The sequence below is a fragment of the Camelus bactrianus genome, chromosome 16 (assembly GCF_048773025.1).
Source record: "Camelus bactrianus isolate YW-2024 breed Bactrian camel chromosome 16, ASM4877302v1, whole genome shotgun sequence".
In the NCBI taxonomy this organism is placed as follows: domain Eukaryota; kingdom Metazoa; phylum Chordata; class Mammalia; order Artiodactyla; family Camelidae; genus Camelus; species Camelus bactrianus.
The window spans coordinates 17,007,821-17,013,820 of NC_133554.1; the positions used below are offsets into that span (position 1 = coordinate 17,007,821).

Sequence of the window (6,000 nt, forward strand, 5' to 3'; positions counted from 1 at the left end):
GCACAAGCCACTCCTGCCTCCACCATCTGGAATGAGCTCTGTGAGCATCCGTCCTTTCCTCAACTTCTGTGAGCGTCCATCCTCCCACCTGTAAAACAAGCCTACGGCATCGAATCCTCCAGGCCATGTTGGTTAAGTGCTGCTATAGGTCAGGGTCAGGCCCCAGGCTAGGCTCTGGGGACATAAGACAGACTTATTTCCCGCCCTTGGGGGTGTTCATTCTCATTGCATGTAAAATTATGTATGTGAAAGTGCTTTAAAATTCTAACACTGTTTATACTTATAATGACTGTAAAGGAAGTGTTGAACTGGAAATCTGGAAACTTTGCTTTTGGCGCTAGTTCTATTCCAAAGGCATTACACCTGAGGCAAGTCAAGTGACCTTAGTCCCTGCAAATGCAAATTGGCTTTTTACTTTCAGTCCCTTCCTTATATCTAATCCAGGGGTCTCAAATGCATAATGCCTACAATGATTCCGGTAGGTATTATAATGTGTGAAGCAGGCAATAGGGAAAAGTGGAGACTGTGGCAAAAGAAAGAGGGCACGTTTGATTTAAAGGGAAGAACTTCTTCTTAGCTCCAGCAAATTACTCTTTAATACAAAGAGGCAGACTGGATCTAATTTCCATTTACCTTTAAAACATCTCTCAGTTTTGTCCTTTTCTCTCCCTCTCCCCACCTCTGTCATACTGTCCTCCAAATCTAGGTGTCAGTAACAATCTCTCAGGTGGCCTTCCAGCCTACAGTTTTACCTTTCTAATCTTTTTTTTACACAAACCTAAGCCAGAAGAATCTTCCCACTGCCTCCCTTCCTCAAGAACCTACAATGGCTCCCTGTAGACCCCAAGTCAGTTCACTTCACATTACCTAGTATGTACTGAATACTTTATGGTGTGCCATGGAGGCTAAAAGCATGAGTTACAATAAACAATTCTGTCACTTAAAAATCTAATGGACTGGGACAGGGTTTAACCTTTGTGTTACAGACCTTAGAATCTGATGAAGATGACAGGTTCTCCTCCCAGAAAAAAAAAAAAAAAAAGAAATACACAAATACATTTTACATACACTCTGCAGAGGCCAACCTTGACACTGCTCTTCTAAGAATCACAGGTTAAAAATCTCCTTCTTCAAGAACATGCAATGCTTAGGGCTTAGTGTGATGAAAAGAAAGAGGAGGAGTCATTCCCACCAAAGAAGCCCTATGGAGGAGACATGATGTCACTTTGAAATCACACAGCCTTGGATTTGAATCCAGGAGTTTCCACTTCCCTGACGTGTGCCCTGGGACCAGTTACTTAACCTCTCTGAGCCTCATTTTCCTCCTCTGTAAAATGGCAATACTACTCCTCATTTCACGATGAGGATGAAATAACCATTGTGAAGCACAAGCTGGTAGCATTACTCAAGGAGTGTCAACACCTTCTTTGCCCCTTGGCCCCTCCCACATTTCTCTGTACCCCTTCCTTCATACCACCCCCCGATGCAAATACATTTGGTGCTATCAGGACCCTTCTGGCTGCTGGGGAAAATCCTACTGCTCCCCAAGCCCAGAGTTGAAACAGCTTATTTATCCCTGCCCTCTCTCTGTTGCTCTGTCCCTACCATTCATTCATTCATCTTGATTATAGACTGAAATCCTCTCCAGGCTTCTCAGATTCCTCCTTCCTCTGGGCAAGCCTGGAACCTCCCTCTGTGTGTGTGTGTGTGTGTGTGTGTGTGTGTGTGTGTGTGTATGTAGGGAAAGGGAGGATTGGGGATGAGAGGAAGCTCTTCCATCTTTGATTTCTCTTCTGTGCATGGTCTCTGGCAGGCCTGAGACATTGGGGGTCTTTCTGACCTCTTCCTCAGCCCCTACATCCAACCAGTCACCAAGTCCCCCCAGGCTCCTGGCCAATGACCTTTGTGTTCTGGCATTGATTGTTTTATGATTCTCGGCAAGTTCCTCCTTAACTAATCCCATTTCCAATCCATCCTGGACACTGGCACCAAACTTAACTGAAAGCGACTGTATCTTCTCATTTTTATGTCCTGGGTGTACAATGCAGAGCCTAGCCTATAGGAAGTGCTGGTGGTAGATTAAGGATGCCCCCGACCCCCGATTCTTGCTACTGCTTCCATTAAGAGATGATGTCTAGTTCCCTTCCCCGTGAATCTGGGCTGGTCTTAGAGACTTGCTTAACCAACAGACTGCAGCAGAAACAAGGCTGTGGGGCTTTTGAGGCAATGTCACGAGAAGACTTGTGGCTTCCAGGCAGATCTCTTGGAACTCGTTCTCTCAGAGCTGTGAGCTGCCACATAGGAAGTCCAACTATTCTGAAGCCACTAGGCCGTGAGAAAACCCAAGCCACATGGAGAAGCCACTTGGAAGAGCACTAATCAACAGGTCAGCTGATTTCCTAGTGAACAGCAATTTTGCTAGAAGCTATTTTGGGAGTGGATCCTCCAGCCCTCAGCAGCCACCGTGAGCATCACAGATGAACTGCCCAGCTGAACCCTTCCCAAATTCTTGACTTATGGGAATTATGAGCAAGATAAAATGGTTAAGATCATTAGTTTTGATGTAGCTTGTTACACACCAGTAATAACCAGGATAGTGCTCAAAAACTTTTTGTTGAATGAATAAACAACTCCTTTGCAATAGTGCTATAATATTGTCCCTGCCCTATTTAAGAGCTCTTCATAGCTCCCCCGTTGCCTGAGTAATAATGTTTTGTGCCCTTAGTTGGCATTCAAGGTCCTCCATAATTTGGCTTCAACCTTTGGTTTTAAGACCTCATTGCCTTCTATCACTTGGTGTGGATCTGTGTGCTAAAGTATGTTTCAGCGGATTCCTAAACATGCAAATACTCTTCCCACATCATGTCTTTGCTTATATATATTCCTTTCTCCACCCCAATACCCTTTCCTCCCACATCCGTACCTCAGTGGGTCAATAGTCAACTTGTCTTTGAGATGTGACTCAGGTGCCTTCTCTAGGGAGCCCTTCTCTTTCTGGTCCAGAGATTGTTTGGTGTTTTTTTTTTTTTTTTTTTTTTAAGCTTCTGTTTCAGAGTTTACTGTGTTCTTAATTTCTTATGTCGGCTATTGCATTGTAAGCTCCTTGTGTTAGGTGGTGGGTGGTGAGGGAGAGGGGGTCCTAGCGCAGAACAGGGTGCACAGAAATGTCCTGTGTGGCTTCCTAGGCATGAATCCCTGCAGAGCTTGTGTTGAGACCTGCCAGCTTGTGGTATGGCACATGGTGTCTTCCAAGCCAGGTGTCTGTGTGCTGGGAGGGAGGTAGGGTATTTGGGAGAAGCACAGGCTTTAGCATAAGCTCAGGTTCTAAACTATAACTGTGCCGCTTGCTGTGTGGCTTTGAAAGAAATGCTTGAACTCTCTGAGCTCCAGTTTCCTTATTTGGAAGCTAGAGGCTTTGGATGTGAATGTGTAGCAAGGGCCTAGATCAGCGCTTGGCACGTGGCAAGCCATTAAGAACTGCTTGCTGAACAGATACAACAGAATTGCTGGTTGGCTTCTTGACCATCAGTTGTATTATGTCAATGTTGGAGAGAACTCCCCCCACCCCGATCCCAAAATAGACAAATAAGTAAATAAAAAGAACAAAGGACAAGAGAACAGTGAAGAGGCATAGTGGAGACCACCTAGCCACCCCCAACCGTATTAATCTGTGTGATCTTTATCAGGTCCTCACCGTGGTCTCAGTCTTCTCATCTGTAAACTGAGTGGTGGGCATTGGAATCTAAGCTCCCCTCCAGCTCTGACATTCCAAGGGCATTAAAGAAAAAGGATGAATCACCCCTTCAAAATACCAATATGGGCTGGGCCCTCCCCCTGTTGTCCCCATCCAGCACAGCTAAGAGCTCTTAATACGCAGCCTTCTTTCCTCCTGCAGCTGCCACCAAACTTCAACCCTCTTTCCCAGGAGTCTCAAGCAAGACTGATAATGGACCCCTGGCCTTCTCCATCTCAACAGGGAACCAGATCCCATTCCCAGACTCTGGGGGCCAGAGGGCCCTCCCCTAAGGGGGCTGGCTTCCCATGGACATTTGGCCTCAGTATGCTTGCGCACGAAGTGTGGGGGTGCTGCAAGTGTGGAAGAAATAAAGGGAAGAGTTGAAAACAGAGGGTTGATGAGTGAATTCTTGCCATCAGGGCAGGAGGGCTGGGGTGCTGGGAACCCTTGCCATTCTCTTCCAGGATTTTGAAAAAGTTGGTATGTCTGTATCGGTAATAGCTATAAATCTCCATCCTGGGGAGCCATGGTCCCCCTGCAGCTGCATAAATTCGTGGACACAGGCTGTCAAAGCCTCAGAAGACACCAAGATCAATTTTCCTCCTTACAGGAGATAGGCACTAGGTGACCGCAGAGGACAGTTTTCTTGCCTCTCTGCCCAGAGCTCTCTACTCCTTTCCGCGTTGATGCTATTATTAGTATTATCAACATTAATAATAATGGAGACGTAACCGGCTGTGCATTAGTCACAGTGTTCCGGGAGCCAGCACCTCCTTCGCGCTCTTCTGGGACCGGCTGGGTCCTGCTGGGTCTTCTCTCCGCGTCCGGAACGGCTGCGGTCCTGCCCTTTGGGTCTTGTCTGTCCGGTGGTCTGTCTATCGCCGGTCACGTCTGCAGCCCGGGTCCTCCTAGCTCCCGCGGGCTCCCGCTCTGAAAGCCGAGAAGCTCGCCGGCTGCGAGCGGGTTTTCCAAGTGGGCAGGGGTGGGGAGGAGGGGCGGGCGGGCGGGCGGGCCAGCGGGCGGGGGGAGGAGGGGGCGTCGCGGAGGGGAAGACCTCGCATTGTAATCCAATGACATTGCCAACGTGGGGGTGGGGGCGCTGGCCTCGGCGCGCTCTCCGAGTTTTGGCTGCCCGCCCAGCTGGGAATAACTCTCTTCGCATAATTCGCGTGTTTACCAGGCATGAAAATTCTTGCTTTCGGCTCCCCCCCCACCCCACCCCTAAAGCCCCCTCCCCTTCCCCCCTCCCCACCACCTCCGCCCCTCGCAAGTGAAACTCTGTCTAAAAAAATATTGGCCCGGGGCACAGAAAGTTTTGCATAAATTCATAAGTGATGAATGGCTGATTTTAACGTTATTTGGGTATTTGTCAGAACTTAACAAATATACATGGGGACGGCGGTTCATAAACTTAAACATCTCAATATCCCCTTTCTTCTGGAAATAAATTACGTTTGTTTGCCCGGCTTGGAGTCTTAAGGTAGCCGACATTAGGAATATTTTAAAAGCCATCATCCATCGAGCATGTCTCCCAGGCGCCAGGAAGATTAAATGAAAGAATCATAAGATGGAGGTCTTTAACTTTTAATCCTTTTACAATGAAGCCTCAGATAGTCGCGGGGGCAGGGTGCCCTCTCCGGGGGGAATAATGCCGTTATTCCTCGGCTCTCAGTTAATGAATACCCTAACGTCTGTCCCACGGCTGACGGAGGCAGCGCCGGGGAGGGGGCTCCGGCTCCCGAGCCAGGCTATTGAAATGAGGAGCCACCGAGGCTGCGTCGGGAGGGAAGAAAGCGCCTGGCTGGAGGGACAGGGCGGGCGGGGCCGGGGGCATTGAGACTGCGCTGGGGACCCGGCGCAGGTTTGAAATAATTAGCATAGATTCGCCGGGACTGCGGACTGGGGGTGGGGGTTGGGGAGAGGGACGCCGGGAGGGTGGCGCTGGGAGGTGGCGGGTGTAGGGGGTGGGGAGGGAGCAAAGGAGAGCGACTTTGGAGTCCAAGATAAATAAAAGGAGCGCTGAGCAGTGTCAGGAAGCGGGCCCACGTGGAGCTGCGCGGATGGGCGCCACCGCTGACTGAGGCGGAGGGACGCACGCGAGTCCAGTGCCCGCCCCAAGAAGTTGGCTTTTTAAGGGGTGGGGTGGGGGTGACGTTTTGCACGTCCCTTTAGGAGATAACACGTTTTTTGCCCCTATCTATCCCCAAAGCTCAAAGATCCCGATTCTGATTTGTCCTCCCTTCCCACCCCCAAGTGGACGGAGT

The 6,000-nt window shown here is 49.3% G+C and overlaps 1 long non-coding RNA gene across 1 annotated transcript in view; it reads left to right on the forward strand.

The window, feature by feature from the left end:
- LOC123615648 (uncharacterized) overlaps positions 1-4,102 on the forward strand; it is a 40,833-nt gene extending 36,731 nt beyond the window's left edge. The window contains exon 5 of the long non-coding RNA XR_006723310.2: positions 3,896-4,102. This is a non-coding gene — a long non-coding RNA (uncharacterized LOC123615648). The remainder of the gene's footprint in view (positions 1-3,895) is intronic.
- The last annotated feature ends 1,898 nt before the right edge of the window (positions 4,103-6,000 follow it).